At 44.0% G+C, this 19,939-nt stretch overlaps 1 protein-coding gene and 1 pseudogene across 1 annotated transcript in view; one reads left to right on the top strand and one right to left on the bottom strand.

The window, feature by feature from the left end:
- Positions 1–19,939, bottom strand: part of OCA2 (OCA2 melanosomal transmembrane protein) — a 352,275-nt gene that overhangs the window by 132,534 nt on the left and 199,802 nt on the right. The gene's annotated exons all lie outside the window — the stretch shown is intronic.
- On the top strand, positions 9,307–10,204 carry LOC112627758 (annotated as a pseudogene).

Here is a 19,939-nt window from a genome sequence, read left to right as displayed (position 1 = left end):
TCCATGACCATCAGGTGTACCACAGCAGAGGTACGAGCAGGCTGGTATCTCGGAAGTCAGGTAGACAGTCCCTGGGATCTCTGGGCTTCCTTTTATCAGATGCCCTTTAGCCTGCCTTTCTGTGCTGATGCTTCCGCTCATGATGTCCTGTCTCATTTTAAAACCACCTCCATCAAAATCTGACTGGAGCAATAAGAAACACCTGATTTTTTTGAATCTCTAAAACATATTGAAAGTTCTTACATGTTTAACAGCTGACATATTTAGCAATTTTCACAAACATTTCAAATATAATTGAATATTTTAAATGAACTTGACTTACAATATTATCTTTGGAGAATGTCAGAGCAAGGTTAGAAAAACTATCAAAATTAGTAAAAAGCTCATTATAAATCATCTTTGCTGCAGACATTTAAAAATAAAAATGGGCCAGGCGTGGTGGCTCACACTTGTAATCCCAGCACTTTGGGAAGCCACGGTGGGCGGATCACTTGAGCTCAGGAGTTCGAGACCAGCCTGGTCAATGTGGCAAAACCTGTCCCTAAAAAAAAAATAAAATTAACCAGGCATGGTGGCGCATGCCTGCAGTCCCAGCTATTCCAGAGGCTGAGGTGGGATGATTACTTGGGCCTGGGGAGTAGAGGTTGCAGTGAGCTGAAATCATACCACTGCACTCCAGCCTCAGTGACAGGGTGAGACTGCTTCAAAATAAATAAATAAATACATACATACATAAATACATAAATAAAGTAAAAATAAAAATGAAAATGCCTGTGTGTAAATTTTCCTCCAAAATTATGCATGCATCTTCCCAGTAAACTTACTATTGATTCTGTTTGCAAGGCAGCACTTCTTTTAAGACTCAGATACAAGATAAAGCAAGTTAAATGACCCTCATGTTTATACGTCTGGCAGAAAAGCCAGGTGACCACTTTCGTTCTAAAAATAAACTTCTTGTTATGTTGTTCATTCACATTGGTATCAGATCCACTTAGAATCATCTGTAATTTAAAAACTAATCCTATTTTTGTATTACATGAAAAAGAGACATTAGAAGTGACTTGAGTCATTATTGGAAAGCACTAAATAAAAGGAAGAAAATAAAATTTATTTTGGGGGGATTTTGATAGCGATATGTACCTTTTTGTTTAGTTTCATTTTTGTGTTCTCATTTGTTTAGTTTTACTGCTAAGGGAGCGTTTTCTCTTTTTGTTGTTTATTTCCCCAAAGGCAAGAAGAATGAGTCATTAGTGTCTGTGAACTTAGAGACTGCGCAGATTGGTGGCCACTCTGCCCCTGTGGGGTAGAGCACGTGAGGGCAACCGTGCCCTCCACCAGCATTCCTGTGATTAAGCTTTGCAGTGAGTGAACTTTCTTTCACTCTTTTACATTATGTCATTTCTTGGATCTTAACATTTCTCAAGACAGTTAAGAGTATAAAAGTTACATGACTTATGTTATAAACCCTATAGTTTATGAGGAAAGGTAACTAATATCGAAAAATAACATACATACATCAGAAATGACAGCCAGCCAAGAAGAACTGGGAAGGCAGCAGGGAAGCCTGATTTAGGATTTGGCAAGAGTTATCAACTATTAACATGAAATTATTATAAACAACCTATAAATTAGAGCCTTTATCCTGCCTATTATTAGCACGATTCTTACTTCCAATGCCAGAGTCTTGGCTAAAGATGTCCTACTGGCAGAGACACAAATAAATCCAGACCCACGGGAAGGCTTTCCAAATCCCCTTCCCACCCAGAGGAGGAAATGCACACAAAGCATGAACAGGCCTGCATGCAGAATTCATCACTTAGGAACCAAGAAATCCCCAAGGCTTCCTAACACCGCTGAGAAACAACAAAGTTGTCTTTTTCTCTTTCTTCTCAGCTTACGATTCTGATTAAAATATCCTCGCAAGAAACCTTCTTAGATGAATCCATGCGAGAACTACTCTCCTCACAGAACCTGTGAAAATTATGATGAATGACTTACACCACTTGATACACGGTTTGATTTCTAAATATAAGTACATGTATTTCAAAAACGTGCAGTCCTCATGAGCCAGCATCCCATATTGCTTAGTCTCCATTCGCTCCTTTATTTGTTTGATGAGTGCTGAGTGCTTACTATGTGGCAGCACTGTCAGGACCACTGAGGATTCCACAGTGACCAAGATAGACACACATTTGCTGATCTCCTAGAGCTTATATTCTGGTGAAGGGAGACAGAGGAAAAGTTTATATATTCATTTATTTGCCACACATATATATTAGAGCATTATTACAACGTGTCATAGATAATACTCTGTTAGAAGGAAAGGAACACAGGAAAGTCATCAGCAATGATGGAAGAACTCCTTCCGCAGGGCCAGGGAAGGCCGCCCTGAGGATGGATACTTGAGGAGACACTAGAGAGGTGAACCAGCCTCCAGCATGCTTGGGAAGAGCATCCCCGGTAGAGGCGACAAGTACAAATGTACATTCACCTAGCAAGAAGGCCACTGTGTCTGGGGTCCAGCCCCTGTGGTAGGAAATTATGTGTAAGTGGCAGCTGCAGCCAGCTCATTTGTGGCTTTATGAGTCATGGTTGAGGCTCTAGATTTTATTCCAAGTGAAACAAGGACAACATGCTGTTATCAAAAGCACCAAAAGCCCTTTAGGTCTAACTTTTCAACATCACACGGAAAAAGAGGAAGCAGTGTCTCATTCAAGGTTCTCAATCCAAAAGCCTGCTGAGAAGCCAATAAAGCTCCTTAATCTCTAGCAGAACCTGAAATGCGTGGCAACTCGTTTTACTCCTATTTATAAAGGCAGGTTTAAATATGATTTTGCAAATTTTTAAGCTAACAATTAAGAGAACGCAACTATTATTTATAACTTCAAAACACTCAAAAAATAGATGCAAAGAAACTTTACCAATATACAACATCAGCACATGGGAAGAGGACGTATCAAGGAAATACAATATAGCGAATATAAGGCATAACAGCAAATATTTTAAAATTAGGTCCAATTCTATGTTCTCTACTAGAAACAAATTAAAAACAAAATGACAGAGATTAAAAATAAACAAACGGGCAATTCCAGGGAACTTCCAGTCCAGACAAAATGATAGAGACCCCAAACTCCCTGCTTACTCCTGCCAAGAACACCTATAAACCCTGGGAATAAAGCAAGAGGCAAGTAAAGGAGAATTCTGAAAGGTTGCAGTAAGAGGAGAGGAAACTGGTTTGGGACCTGATAATGGTTTGGCTCTGTGTCCCCACCCAAATCTCATCTGGTAGCTCCCATAATTCTCACCTGTTGTGGGAGATACCTGGGGAGATAATTGAATCATGGAGGGTTGCTCTTTCCCAGCTGTTCTCGTGATAGTGAGGAAGTCTCATGAAATCTGATGGTTTTAAAAATGGGAGTGTCCCTGCACAAGCGCTCGCTTTCTCTCTCTCTCTCTCTCTCTCTGCCTGCTGCCATCCATGTAAGATGTGATTTCCTCCTCCTTGCCTTCTGCCATGATCATGAGGCCTCCCCAGCCATGTTGAACTGTAAGTCCGTTAAACCTCTTTCTTTTGTAAATTGCCCAGTCTGGTGTATGTCTTTATTAGCAACGTGAAAATGGACTAATACAGGAGCCCAGGAAAATGGGAACAGCACAGCTGCAGGGTGTATTTCGTCCCTCAATATCAGCATTTCCAGACCAACTCCCAATATAGCAAGAGAAGACAGCCAGGTGGGCTTGTTCCTCCCTTGGATGAAAATACACCAGGGGAACATGCCCCCCGGCAAGTAAGATTAATAAAAGCCCTGCCAGCAAAGGTAACCACGGGAGGCACCCCATCCCCTACAAAGAGATACCTGGTGAGTGGACAGAACCTGAGAAGGGGCCCCACTACACCTCACACCTGGGATCTCAAGCCAAGAGACACCCAGGTCAAGAGCCATGTGCTATGGTATCCTACCATAGCACATGGCTCATGGAATGTTCTGAGGTCCCCACAGGAAGGGGGATGCCATCTCAACAAACACTTAGCCATGGAAGTCTCTTCACTTCTGCAGACCTGAAACTCCTCTCCACAGGAAGAGACATCTGGGCAGCCCAGCCTGCGGAAATCCCTTCCAGCCCCCAAGGCAGCACCCAGCAGCACTGGAGAAACCAAACACATCAAAGCAGCACTGCAAGATCTCTGAAAATTAAATCTTCATTTGAATGGCAGACTACGTAAATAGTCCATAACTTGTGTGCTAAACTTAAACATGTTGACTGCCTGCTGAAATAAAACAGTTATTTATGACTCAGAGTATCCTAAAATAATAGATAAAATACCCAGGATACAATCAAAAGTCACCTGTCATATCAGAAACCGAGAAAATCACAACTTGAATGAGAAAAGACAATCACCTGATGCCAACACTGAGATATATCAGATGTCAGATTATCTGAAAAGGATTTTAAAGCAGCCTTCACAAAAATGTCTCAACAATCAGCTACAACTTCTCTTGGAACAAGTGAAAAATAAGAAACTATGGGAAGAAACAAAAGATATACAAAAAAGAATCAAATGGAAATGATAGATCTAAAATATACAATAACAGAATTTGTTAAAGCCTCTTGATATGCACTCAATAGTAGAGACAATCAAGAAAAGAATCAGTGAATTTGAGGGTAAATCAATAGAATTTCACCCAATCTAAAGAGCAGAGAGAAAACATATTTTTGTAAAAGCACAGGGGGTGGAATGGAGGCTCAGGGAACTGTAGGACTATTTTAAAAATCTAATATTCATGTCACTAGAGTACTAGAAGGAGAAAAGAATTAGAATGAGGTTGCAAAAGTACTTTAAGGAATAAAGGCTGAAATTTTCCCAATTTGGCAAAACACACAAACCTACAGATTCAAGAAGATGAACAAGCCCTAGGAACAGGATAACAGGATGAACCCAAAGAAATCCATACCAAAACAAATCATCAACTTTCAAAAACTAAAGAAAAAAAAAAAAAAAAAAACATTAAAAGCAGCCAGAAAGTACTACGCATTACCTACAGGGAAACACAAATTCAAATGGCAACAAATTTCTTCTCTGATACCAGGAGAGATGGAAGGAAATGGTACAACATTTTTCAAGTATTGAAGAAAAGCACTGTCAACCATACATTCTATATCCAGTGAAACTATCCTTGAGGAATAAAGAGGAAATAAATACACTCTCAGATAAAGAAAAAGTAAAAGAATTTTTTTTTACCAGCAGACCTACCCTTAAAGGTTGGCTAAAAGAAGTTATTTGAACATAAAGAAAATTATAAAAAACAAAACAGGCTGGGTGCGGTGGCTCACAACTGTAATCCCAGCATTTTGGGAGGCCAAGGCAGGCAGATCACGAGGTCAAGAGATCGAGACTACCCTGGGCAACATGGTGAAACCCTGTCTCTACTAAAAATAGAAAAATTAGCTGGGCATGGTGGCATGCACCTGTAGTCCCACCTACTTGGGAGGCTGAGGCAGGAGAATCACTTGAACCTGGGAGGCGGAGGTTGCAGTGAGCCAAGATTGCGCCACTGCACTCCAGCCTGGAGATGGAGTAAGACTCCACCTCAAAAAAAAAAAAAGAAAAAGGAAAAAGAAAGACAAATTTTGGAGCATCAGGAAGCAAAAGGAACAGAAAAAGCAGAAATGTGTACACACAATAGATTATTCCTTTCCCCATGAGTTTTATAGATCAATTTGATGATTTAAACAAAAATTATGTTGCCATCTAATACTCAAGAAAAGATAAAGAAATCTTAATGGAAGTGATATTTTCACACTTCATTCAAAGTGGTAATTCTAATAAGTCATGTATGTATACTGTAGTCCTCCGAGAAACCACTCCAAAACTACACAAAGAGAAACACCAAAAAATACTATCAATGAATCAAAATATAATGTAAAAAATGTTCAAGTAACACACAGAAAGTCAAGACAAAAGAAACATAGGTACGTACTGGAAACAGAGGAAACAAACAGAAAATAAATCAGTAATCCTTCAGTATCCATGGGGAACTGGTTCCAGGACCTCTGTGGATGCCAAACTCCACAGATGTTCAGGTCCGTTATTTAAAGGGGCACAGTATTTGCATATAACACAGTATTTGCATATAGCACAGTATTTGCATATAGCACAGTATTTGCATATAACATAGTATTTGCATATAACAGTATTTGCATATAACATAGTATTTGCATATAACATAGTATTTGCATATAACCTAAGCACATTCTTCTGTGCACTTTAAATCATCTCTAGATTACTTATAGTACCTAACACGATGCCTATGCATCTCATCACTTGCATGGACTCAACAGAACAGTCAGCGCACAGAAAATTCAAGTTTGGCTTTTTGGAACTTTGTGAGATTTTTTTTTTGATCTGTAGTTGGATGAACCCATGGATGCAAAATCTATGGATGTGAAAGACCAACTGTAATTGAAATGGCATATTTAAGCAATAACATATCAATAATTACCTTAAATGTACGTTTTCTAAACATATCAATCAAAATACAGAGACTGGCAGAAAGGATTGAAAAAATAACCCAACTATACGCTGGAAAAGGTATGTTACACACACAAAAAAAATTTAAGCAAGAGTGACTATATTAATATCAGCTAAGTAGACTTCAAAGTAAATTACTAGAGGAAAGAAAATTATTAAATAATGATAAATAGGTCAATCCACCAGGAAGATACAACAATTCTAAATATGTATGCACCAAACAACAGAGCAGTAAAATACATGAAGCAAAAAAATGCTAGAGCTGAAAGAAAAAACAAATTCATGTTTATAACTGGGAACATAAATAACTCACCCCCAGAAACTAATAGAAATGCTACATAGAAAATAATTGAAAATATGGAAGAACTAAACACTGAACCAAAGGGATTTAATTCACATATATAAAACACTTCACCCCAAAACAGGAGAATACAGTTTTTTAAGTTCCCATGAAAGATTTACCAAGATATATCACATTCTGGGTCATAAAACAAAATTCCACAAATGTAAAAAAACAAACTCATACAGAGTATGTTCTTCAAATATAACAGAATAAAGTTAGAAACAAAAAGACAATAGAAAAATCTTCAAATGCATGGAAATTAACCAACATACTTCTAAATAGTCTATAGGTCAATGAAGAGGTCTCAAAGTAAATTTTAAAATATATAGAACTGAATTTTAATAAAAATGCAACATATAAAAACATACAGGGTGCAACTGAAATACAACTGCGATAAAACTTTATAACACTGAATGTTAACACTGGAAAAGAAAAGAAATCTCAAATCAATAATCTAAGTTCCTACCTCAAAAACACTATCCAAAAAAGAGTAAAATGCACCAAAAGAAAGCTCAAGGAAAGAAACAATAAAGATCATACAAGAAATCTATAGAGTTAATATAGGACAATACCAGTGAAAATCAAAGGAGAAAAGGCTGTTTCTTGGGTAAAATCAGTAAAACAGACAAACTTCTAAAAAGACTGACCAAAAATAAAAGGAGAGAGACACAAATCACCAATATCAGGAATGAAATAGGAAATTTTGCTACATATATTTCAGACATTAAAATGATAATAAAGGAATATTATCAACAACTTTACAGTCACAAATTTGGCAACTAAAAAGAAACCAATACCTCAAAAAACACAAAGTATGAAAACATAGATAAAATCTATAATCTGAATAGCCCTTTAGCCATGAAAGAAGTTGAATTATTAATTTGAAAGTTTCCTTTTAAAAAAAGATTCCAGACTCCTGGTTTCACTAGAAAATTCCACTGGGCCTTTGTCTCCCACTCCCACCAGAGCTTGGGATTCATCTCCACTGTTCCGCATCCGCCGTCTCCGGAGCCCCCGTGACGCTGTCACAGCCTCTGTTGCCCTGTGATCTGCAGGTCCTGGGACACGCATAGCTAAGACGCCAGGACATCCTGAAAGCTGGGAAATGAAACTGTTCACATTCAGGAATGTGGCCATAGAATTCTCTCTGGAGGAGTGGAAATACTGGAACCCTGCTTAGCAGGATTTGTATAAAGATGTGGTTTAAAAGAAGGACAGAAACCTGATCTCTGGGTCTTGCTGTCTCTAAGCTAAACCTGGTGACCTTTTTGAAGGAAAGAGCAGAGCCCTGGAATGTGGAGTGAGGAGACAGCAGCCACACAGCCAGGTGTGGTTGTATGCATCTGCTGAGCACCTTAGTGATTTGACTCTCCTGCCTCAGCCCAGTCCACCGATGAGATTGTGACATATCGTTTGACTCTGCACCTTGGAAATGTGACTCTCTTTTCCAGCCTTGGTGCTGCCCACAGGTGGCATTGTGATACGTGACTGGGCCTCACCCAAACGATGTGTGATTGTGGCATACGCCTCTGTTCAGAACCTGAGGGACCTGACTTTTCTGCCTGGCCGCAGCCCAAAGGTCATGTGACGTTCCTCAGCCTGCACCTACCACAAAAGGATTGTGATGCATCACTGCACTCAGCACCTAGATGACGTAACTCTCACCTTTTGCCTGGACCTTGCGTATTCAAGGTTGGATTGTGACATACACTTTAGCCCAGCTCAGTTGTGATGATGACACTCATGCCATAAACCAGCCAATAAGAGAGACGCTGGCACTTGTAGCTAGACTTGGAGAAAGGAATAAATTCCTGGGTCTTCTGTAGGTGATGTAACTCTCCTTGCTGGGTCCTGCCTGTGGGAAGCATTAGGACCTATCTGTGTATCCATCGCCCAGCTGTTGTGACCCTCCTTTTCTGACTGAAACCTGCCACAAAGGGTGATTGTGATATTCCACTGGACCCAGAACCTAGTCTCTGGTGTGTCTTTATTAGCAGTGTGAGAACAGACTAATACAGGAAATTGGTACCAGCAAAGTGGGGCACTGCTGAAAAGACAGCTGAAAATGTGGACGCGACTTTGGAACGGGGTAACAGGCAGACGTCGGAACAGTTTGGAGGGCTCAGAATACAGAAGAAGGTGGGGAAGTGTGGGACTTCCTAGGGACTTGTTGAACGGCTTTGACCAAAATGCTGATAGCGATATGGACAATAAAGTCCAGGCTGAGGTGGTCTCAGATGGACATGAGGAACTTGCTGGGAACTGGAGCAAAGGGAACTCTTCTTATGTTTTAGCAAAGAGACTGGTGGCATGTTGCCCCTTCCCTAGAGATTTGCGGAACTTTGAACTTCAGAGAGATGACTTAGGGTATCTGGAGGAAGAAATTTCTAAGCAGGGCAGGTCTCTGCTGATCCATGGATGGGGGTCTCTGTTCCACAGGATGGGGTTCGTAAAGTTGTTAAGGATAAAGCCTACTTGAAGACAGATCAAGTGAAATGCAGAAGATGACAAGAGGGTAAAACTGAGTATTATGCTTGGAAATGCTTGGTGATGCAGGATAAAAATAAATACAACACAGCCAAATGCAGGATGACGGTTTGTGTAACACACAGAGATATTACTTGTCAGGTTGCTTACGCCCATACAGAAGGGGATAGGATAGTACGCACAGCATATGCGTGGGAACTACGAAAATACGGTTGGAAGGTTGGCCTGACCAATTATGCTGCAGTGTATGGCACTGGCCTGCTGCTGGTCTGCAGGCTTCTCAATGGGTTTGGCATGGAAAAGATCTATGAAGGCCAAGTAGAGGTGACTGGCGATGAATACAATGTGGAAAGCATTGTTGGTCAGCCAAGTGTCTTTACCTGCTATTTGGATGCGGGCCTTGCCAGAACTACCAGTGGCCATAAAGTTTTTGGTGCCCTGAAGAGAGCTGTAGATAGAGGCTTGTCTATCCCTCACAGTACCAAACGATTCCCGGTTACAGTTCTGAAAGCAAGGAATTTAGTGTAGAAGTACACCGGAAGCACATCATGGGCCAGAATGTTGCAGATTACATGTGCTGCTTCATGGAGGAAGATGAAGATGCTTACAAGAAACAGTTCTTTCAATACAGGAAGAACAGTGTAACTACAGACATGATGGAGAAGATGTATAAGAAAGCTCATGTTGCTATAAGAGAGAATCCCGTCTAGGAGAAGAAGTCCCAGAAAAAAGTTAAGAGGAAGCAGAACTGTCCCAAAATGTCCCTTGCTCAAAAGAAAGACTGAGCAGTTCAAAAGAACACAAGTTTCCTCAGACCTCAGAAGTTGGCTTCTGAGAGCTAAACCAAACAATTTTCCATGAGGATTTTTCAGATGAATACAATACACCATTGACAGCAAAAAAAAAAAAAAAAACCCTGAAATTTATAAGTAGCAAAGCATTCAAGAGGTGACTTGGGTTCTGTTAATGGTATTCAGTTTTAAAAAGAAAACAGAGCATAAAAGTTTAGAAAATTTGCAGCCTGACAATGCAATAGAATAGAAAATCTCATTTTTTGAGGAGAAATTTAAGCCAGCTGCAGAAATTTGCATAAGCAATGAATGTTAATTCCCAAGACAATGGGGAAAATGTCTCCAGGGCATGTCAGAAATCTTCTTGGCAGCAGGTCCCATCACAGGCCCTGAGGCCTAAAAGGAAAATATAGTTCCTGGGTGGGGCCCAGCGCCTCCCTGCTCTGTGCAGCCTAGGGACTTGGTGCCCTGCATTCCAGCCACTCCAGTCATGACTAAAAGGAGCCAACGTAAAGCTTGGGCTGTTGCTTCAGAGGGTGGAAGCCCCAAGCCTTGGCAGCTTCCACGTGCTGTTGAGCCTGCGGGTGCACGGAAGTCAAGAATTGAGGTTTGGAACCGTCCACCTAGATTTCAGAGAATGTATGGGAACACCTGGATGTCCAGGAGGCGTTTACTGTGCGGGCGGGGCCCTGATGAAGAGCCTCTGCTAGGGCAGCGCAGCAGAAAAATGTGGGGTCAGAGCCCCTACACAGAGGAGTCCCTACTGGGGAATTGCCTAGTGGAGCTGTGAGAAGCTCCCAGATCCCGGAATGGTGGATCCACTGACAGCTTGCATTGCGCACCTGGAAAAGCCACAGACACTCAACACTCAACCAGCCCATGAAGGCAGCAGGGAGGGAGGCTGTACCCTGCAGAGCCACAGGGACGGAGCTGCCCAAGACCATGGCAACCCACCTCTTGCATCAGCGTGACCCAGATGTGGGACACGGTGTCAAAGGAGGTCATTTTGGAGCTTTAAGATTTGACTCCCCTGCTGGATTCTGGACTTGCATGGGGCCTGTAGCCCCTTTGTTTTGGCCAACTTCTCCCATTTGGAATGGTTGTATTTACCCAATGCTTGTATCCCCATTATATCTAGGAAGTAACTAACTTGCTTTTGATTTTACAGGCTCATAGGCGGAAGGGACTTGCCTTGTCTCAGATGAGACATTGGACTGTGTACTTTTGAGTTAATGCTGAAATGAGTTAAGACTTTGGGGGACTGTGGGGAAGGCATGATTGGTTTTGCAATGTACAGACATTAGATCTGGGAGGGGCTGGGGTGAAATGATATGGTTTGGCTGTGTCCCCACCCAAATCTCATCTTGAATTGTAACTCCCACAATTCCCACAAGTCATGGGAGGAACATGGTGGGAGGTGATTAAATTATGGGGATGGGACTTTCCTGCACTGTTCTCGTGATAGTGAATGAATTTCAGAATATCTGATGGTTGTAAAAACAGGAGTTTTCCTGCACAAGCTCTCTTTGCCTGCCGCTATCCATGTAAAATGTGACTTGCTTCTCCTTGTCTTTTGCCATGATTGTGAGGCCTCCCCAGACACATGGAACTGTAAGTCCATTAAATCTCTTTTTCTTCCCTGTCTTGGGTATGTCTTTATCAGCAGCGTGAGAACAGACTAATAAAGCCAGCAACTGAATAAAAGGTTGAATTATGGATCATATGGTAAGTAAAATAAATGTGTGCAAAAAATACTTGGGCTTTATTTGGGCCACATTCTTTAAATTGTGTGACTTCCAATGTTTTCACCTGAAGGGATATTTATGAACAGAAGGGTTGTTATTATTATTTGTATTTTTTTTACCTTGCTAAAAAATACATATTCATCTCTTAATAAAATTATCCCAGCAAACCTTAACAAAAAAAAATTCTCCTGAATATGTAAAGAACTTGCATCAATTCTATATAATCTTTTCCAGAAAATAAAATTTGCCAACTCATTTTATAAAGCCAAAATCAGATAAAGCTAGCACAAAGAAAACTACAGATCAATGTATCTCATGAACTTAGACACAAAAATCCCCAATAAAATGTTAGCAAACTGAATCCATGAATATGTGAAAATAATCATATACCATGACCAAGGGGGACTGATTGCCGGTGTGCATGGTTGGCTCAATATTTGAAAATTAATCAATGTAATCTACCATATCAAAAGGCTAAAGAAGAAAAATCATACTATCTTCTTCTGAAGTCTCCAGAAGTAACACAGCCCTCTCTACTAGATTGAGTTTAGATTTCTGATCTCCAAAACTGTAAGAGAATAAAGTTGGGTTAAGCCACTCAATTCCTGTTAATTTATGCAGCAATAGGAGATGAACACACACGATAATAGGGACTTGCTGATGTGATTAAGTTGAGGAAGTTATCCTAACCAATAGAGGCGGGCACAATCCAATCACAAGGGCTCTTGTGATTATGTTAGAAATTTATGACTAGGTTAGAAATCTTATGATTAGGTTAGACTTGTTAGAACCATTTTACAAATAAGGATTTCCCTTTCTTTCTTGTAAAGCTTCATCCAGCCCCATCATTCACGGACGTACAGAATTCCTTTTCCAGTCCTGGGTTTCTCACTGAGTTCCTTTGACAGGGAGCTTATTCTACAGCGAAGGCAGCGCATCACGCTGAAATCACTGGTGGCACCACGTGCTCCATTACCCAGAAGCAGCTGACTTGACAGAACAGTGGCCTGCTAAAGCTTCAGAGGTACTATTTGCTGCAACCCCAAAGTCCGCAACGTTGGCTGCCGCCCTACGGCATGCAGTATGTGCTTAAACAAATTACCAATGAATGTCACGATCTCCGTCACAGACCACTGGGAACCGTGGTGTGGGAAACAAATATGTGCTTAAACAAATCACCAGTGAATGTCACGATCTCCATCACAGACCACTGGGAACCGTGGTGTGGGAAACAAAGGGGAGAGATAGGAGCACTCCCTCCCTTACTACTACACTCAGTGACCCACTTCAGGAATTTTTGCCCCCTGTCTTAATAACCTTGAGCTCAGTGGATTTGCAGGTCCTAATACCCAAGGAAACATAACTAAAAAAGGTACCATTACCTTTATTACCTGAGGCAGGACAGGCAGTCAAGGCAGTGACCATGTTCTCAGGATGAGGCAACCATGGTGACCGTGCAGTCAACACAATAAGCCTCAGCATTTGCATTGTAATTGAGCTACTGAAGCAAAGCTATCTCCAGTAGGGACTTTGCCCTCTAGAGAGCATGTGCACTTTGACCTTACCCGTCCTCATTAGAATAGCAAACAACACACCCCTGGGTGGAGATTTAAGATGCTAATGAGACGTACGATATACGAACACGCATGTACGGCTACTGCGCGTGTGCATCCAGAGGACCACCCAGAACATTCTTACCAGCAACACCCCTCCCACCTCCTTACAAATAATCGGGTAAGACTCCCACCGTGGGAGCCTCCCAGAACGTCCTCACCAGCAACACCTCTCCCACCTCCTTACAAATAATCGGGTAAGACTCCACAGTGGGAGCCTCCCCAGCACCGGTCTTTGCTGTCTCATCCTTATGAGCAGCCCATCCTGAATTTCTCTCTCTCCCAGGGTGTCCTGCCTATTCTGCACCTAACTTTCAAAGTATTCTTTTTCTTTGGCAATACTCCATGCTGCACTTCTTTTGCTATGTGTCTCTTGTTTAAATTCTCTTAAACCAAGAAGACAAGAACCAAGGTATCACATCAGGTGTCAGCATTTCACTGGAAGCTGAGAGTCCTCCCTGGCCATGTGAAGCTCCACATGCCTTGTGACCATCAAGCAGACAAGGAGAGTCCCTCTACTGTCCAAGATGACTGATCTCAATTCTCAGAGGGAACTGGGTTGCTGCCTCCTCACGCTGGCAAGAACTGTCCGGGAGCTGGGCATTCACAGGCGTGCCTCCTTGCATTCCAGTTGCATTCCAGTAGTCCCAGTTCATATACACCTTGGCACTCCAGTACAGACACAACACCAAGGTCTCGGGTCCTGTGAGAATGATGGTGTGGGTCACCCCAACAGCAGACAAAAACCACATATCTGAAGTTGTGGCAGAGGTCAGGGGAATGTGGCATTAGAGAAGTGAGTTAACTAACAATTCAGACTTCAGAATCAGCTCTGGAAGCTGGGGCTACAGCAGGTCTGTTTTACGGTATTTTGTTGCTTCTCTGCCCCCACTTATTCTCCATTGTCATATATGAAGAGCATTGGGATAGCTAACATTTTAAGTTTCAGGGGTTACTGAACCAACATCACCCCATATCACACAGTAGCTGATGGGATATTGTGCAGCTCTTGTTTTGGGAACAAGTGATTTTCTCTTGGACTGGACAAAAGATGTTTTTAAAATCCTAACAGGCACAAGTGGAGGATTGTCTGGGGCTATCCCTCATGGCCCTTTAGTCCTACCCCTGGCCTTCTCCCCAGCCTTCTCCTCAGCCCTGCTGCTCGCAGCAATCCCGTCTTCTGGAATCCAGGTAAGTCTGGCAAATGGGAGACACTGGCAGGACTCGATGGGTGGGAGGAACAAGGTCACTGACTCTCCTGGCTCCTCTGGCCAGGCCACAGGTGATGAGGGCAGCCCCTCCTACAATCCACGGCTGGACAGCCCTTGCTGGACTGCAGCTCCCATCTCCCCTTTACCCCTTAGGCCCACGAGGTCGCCTCCTATCTTCTTCGGAGTTCAGCACACCCTTTCTTTCCCCAAACCTGACCTTTGAGCACATAATCTCTTTCTTTCCTGAGAAAGACCCTACCTAGCAAGAAGGGTGAAAAATAGTCATCACCCAATGCTCAAAGATGTTCTTTATATGGCTGTTTCAGGAGGAAAAACATAGACAGTAGCCTAAATGTCAACAAAAGGGGAAAAGGTGATAATAGCCTATTCACATACAATGCAACATTGCACAGGTTTTTTAATGATGATATGGAAATACATGCACATGTAAGTCCCCGGACGTAAGCCCTTGAGGGGTAGCAGGTCACCATTGTTCAACCCAATAGGGCCCTGCTCACCTGGAGTGTCCAGGGCAGCCGTGTGAGGCTGGGGACACAAGGCTTCAGTGGGTTGTGCCCAAGGAGCCAGGGGTTTCTGAGGACTGGGGTTGCCCACCCAGAGCCACTGTGACCAGAGGGGTCCTGGGGGTGGCGGGGCGCCACTCAACTCGTCTGACCTCTGAAATGTGCTCATAAAATGAAAGGATTTGATTAAATAACCTCTAATGTTCCCTCTGATGGCAATTCCATGATCACGCGGTTTCCAGGCTGCAGTCCTGAACTACAGTGTGGAAAGCATGAGAAACCCCACTGATTCCTTCCAGGCACAGAATATCCGCAAATTTTGAAGTCATGAAAAAAAATGTTTTGTTTTGTTTTTCTATTTTTAACAAAGAGGGACTTCTGAGGAAAATTTAAATACATAAAATGCCTTCTTTTTATGAAGCTTAGATGATTTCCTAACTTTAGGAACATTAAGATGTATCAATTTGATTTACTCAACAAATTATTATGCTTGGAACATTACATTTAAGTGGAACTTATTTATACCGTAATTATAGATTGACTAAATTTATTTGTGAGTGCTTTTCCTTTTTCTAAATTAAAGTATAAATTGGTAGATTTGAAGAAATCCAGTTCTTGGGTTGTTTCAGTTAATTTAAAAAGAAAGAAAAGACATCGTCAAACCTATGGTAAATCTTGCACTCCTACACGTTTCCGAGCACGCACTGAGTCCCAGGTTCCCAGGGCACGCAGGGGCCTCTCCCGGCGGTGACTGTCCATCTCTGGCGAGTCCCACCTCACGCAAACAGCTAGTGTGAAGTGCCACCAGGGAAACAGACGGACTTTGGAGATTTAGGAAAGGCTTTGGGGACTCTTCCTCTGCAGGGTGGGGGCGGGGAGGCCACAGGGAGATGCACCACAGGCTGAAGCACTCCGTGCAGTGGACCTGGCCTTTGGGGAGGCGGACAGGCGCAGAGGGACAGAGTCAGAGTGTTCTAGGCACAGTGCGCTCCTCCAAGTCACGCTGACGCACACACACGCATCCCTCGCTGGCACCTGAGCACGTGGGCGCTGGCTGGGCGGCCTGCAGAGCTCACATCCTCCACCCCGACCTCTATCCCCTCGGGAGCACCACAGGGCACCCCGGTCAGGAAGGCCATGAGGGGCAGTCACCCCGCAAGGAAGGAGCCGAAGGGGAAGGAGAGGAGCCCTCTGCGCCCCTGAGAGAAGCCCTGAGAGCTGCGGGGTCCCAGCGCTCTTGTGCCCCCTCTCCCCCGGGCTGCTGTGAACCTGGAGACGGCTGCAGTAACTCCACCTTTGTGTCGCCAGCGCCGTGAACCTTCAAAGCAGGCTTTCGCGTAATTCCCAACCGTCTGTCCTCACCCCGTTTCTCAAACAGCTGTTACATTGTGCTCTGAAACCCCAAGCCCGCCACCACGGTGCCTCCGGGGGCCCACAGCTGCCCTCCTCTCCTGGCACTGCCAGCCACCCCTCCTGCTCCAGGACGCCTGTGCAGGGGGCCCCAGCTCAGAAAGTGTGGCTTGAGAGATGGAAGTGAAGACTGAAGCAACTTCCAACTCCCACCCACTCTCTAGGAGGCACTTTCTTTTTGCTTTGTTTTGCTTTTTGCTTTTTCCAGTCGGAGTCTTGCTCTCTTGCCCCAGAGGCACTTTCTATTACTGAGAAGAGAACACTGGAAAGTCCCGGGTTTCCCGCAGGAGCTTGGAACTCCCCTCGCCCCTGCTTCCCACCCTCAGTCCCCCAGGAGCGGGTCCCTGCGGCCTAGCGGGAGTGGAGAGCGAGGCTTAGGTCCTTAGCAACGGCTCCAAGGCCTGGGAACCCCAGGTCCTGGCTTGTAAACTCTGGACAAACTGCACTCGCATTACCCTGGCTCATTCTCTTGTGCTCAGGAATTAATTTTTAATATCTGCACAGCATTTCTTACCTGTAAGAATGTGTCTTCTTGTTCGAAAAGAATTTTTACATGAATATTTCATGTGATAGTATTGTATAGTATTGTAAGTCACTTTTCTTTTTTTTCTCATTAGAATAACCTGTAGCATAGAAACTCTTCCATATGTAAGACATTGGTCTTAGCTTTTGATGAGGGGATTTTAAAAAATAATGCCATGTGCTGGCTGTTTGTCAAGAAAACATTACATTTAACGTGATGCCTGCAGATAAGTTTAAACTCTCTCTTTTCCCTTTATTCGGCTTCACTGTGAATCCAAGTCATAGCTCCGGTTCTCATTTCCTTTCGCCCCCAAACCTTTGTGGAGACACAATACTGCTGCAGTAGCAACAAGGGATGCCAGCGCACAGTGCTCTGTTCAGCTCCCTCACCCGCTCCAAAATCCACCCGACCCAGCGCCAGGACAACCGGCACAGGGCCCACTGCTGCAGATTCAGGTGGATCGGGGAAAAGTGAGCAGTGCTGTTGGCTGGGAGCGCTGGGGGACAGAGAGAACCCCCACCATGCTGGGGCCTAAGAGAACCAGAAGAGATGCTCAGATGAGTTTTGGAGGATGGAGGAACTGCACACTGCAGTATGGGGTGTACCTCGGCCCAGAAACAGGGCAATTTCAGGGAATTATACTAGGGAGGTGCGGGGGTGGCTGAGAATGGCAGCCCCAGAGAAGAAGGTGGAGCTTAGTCCTAGCTGGCTGGCGCCGTGGGTGGGCTGGAGAGGCGGGCTGACACGTGGAGCAGCCGCTCAGCCCTCACAGATCACCAGGCTTGGGTAACTGTACAAAGTTCCTTCTACTGCCAGCAGCCTGTCCTCCCCAACTCCTGGGATACTCCAGCACAAACTGGGAAACACCAAGTCGCAAACTAACAAGGACAAGGCCAAGAACCCTCGGCAACAACTCCTCATCTTCCCAGCCTCCCCCCTCCTGGAGCCTGCCTGGGTAGGGCTCTGACATCTCCATGAGCCAGGCCTGTGGCCACCACAGCACAGTTTGGTAACATACAGTGGTTCCGTTTTAGAAACTGGCAACACGGGGCTGGGCGCGGTGGCTCACGCCTATAATCCCAGCTCTTTGGGAGGCTAAGGTGGGCAGATCACCTGGGCTCAGGAGTTCGAGACCAGAACGGCCAACATGGCAAAACCCCATCTCTACCAAAAGTACAAAAACTAGCTTGGCGTGGAGGTGGGCGCCTGTAATCCCAACTACTCAGGAGGCTAAGGCAGGAGAATTGCTTGAACCCGGGAGGCAGAGGTTGCTGTGAACCGAGATCACATCACTGCACTCCAGCCTGGGCAACAGAATGAGACTCAGTCTCAAACATAAAAAAAAATTTAAAAATTTAAAAAAATTAAAAAAGTTTAAAATATATATATATATATATAGCCAGGCATGGTGGTGCATGCCTGTAATCCCAGCTGCTTGAAAGGCTGAGGCATGAGACGCGACTGAACCCTGAGACGCAGAGGTTGCAATGACACAAGATTGCACCAATGCACTCCAGCCTAGGTGATAGCAAGATTCCATCTCAAAAAATAAAAATAAAAAATTGGCAACATGGATCCTGAGGACAATGGCAGTGGTATAACTGCTTCTATCCCAAAATTTCCTCCCAAAAGACAGAAAAAACAAGAAAGGAAAGTAAAATCTACACAAAGCCATACCTGCCACATAATGTGAAGGTAAAGAACCCCAAAAGTGTAAAATATCTGAACTGAAAAGCGAAAATACCACCAAACCCCCAGCCTGCTCTCCCTCTCACTGCTGTCCCAGCCACAAAGCTTTCCAGCAAATGGACAGAAAGCCTGAAGGGAAGACGGAGGGGTGCTGAGGTGATCAGAAGGTCCACCAGAAGGGGCCAGAGGAACTGGGCCCAGGGAGGTGCTGTGAGAGAAGCAGGAGCACCGAGAGGGCCCATCTGGGGGCATGCAGCCTTGGGGAGGAAAGAGCCAAGAGGAAGGGAAGGCTCCTTTGGGCAACCGAGTGGTCAAGTGGAAAAGCAAAGTAGGTAAAAGCGGGGTTCTGCAAGGCAGGAGTCAGAGGACTGTGCTGTGCCCACAGAAGAGCACTGGGAATCCTACGAAACACAAACAAGCCCAACGGCATTAAATGAACAAGAGAAAAATGAAGTCACACCTACAGAGCCAGTGCAAACGCTATCAGGAGCAGAGATGTCACACATATCAGCCAAGGAAAATCTCCTCTGAAAATCACCGTGAAGCATGTAAAAGAGAACCACAAACCCACGCTTCAAAATGAATTCGTCACGCTCAAGCCTCAAGGAAGCATTAAAAATACAAACCCACCTTAAATCAGAGATTTGAAAACAGAAAACAGAAATGGGTGAATAACAGCGAGAAATAAAAAGTGGACTGAACTCAAGGATGACGTAACCAAGTTTTCTCAGAAATAAGGGGCTGTTTAACGGGTACAAAAAGTAGGGTTAGTGGCCGGGCGCGGTGGCTCAAGCCTGTAATCCCAGCACTTTGGGAGGCCGAGACGGGTGGATCACGAGGTCAGGAGATCAAGACCATCCTGGCTAACACGGTGAAACCCCGTCTCTACTAAGAAATACAAAAAACTAGCCGGGCGAGGTGGCGGGCGCCTGTAGTCCCAGCTACTCGGGAGGCTGAGGCAGGAGAATGGCGTGAACCCGGGAGGCGGAGCTTGCAGTGAGCTGAGATCTGGCCACTGCACTCCACCCTGGGCGACAGAGCGAGACTCCGTCTCAAAAAAAAAAAAAAAAA

Source organism: Theropithecus gelada, chromosome 7a (genome assembly GCF_003255815.1).
Source record: "Theropithecus gelada isolate Dixy chromosome 7a, Tgel_1.0, whole genome shotgun sequence".
Taxonomy (NCBI): domain Eukaryota; kingdom Metazoa; phylum Chordata; class Mammalia; order Primates; family Cercopithecidae; genus Theropithecus; species Theropithecus gelada.
Note: the sequence above shows the minus strand (reverse complement) of the source record. Positions and strands in the feature narration are given on the sequence as shown.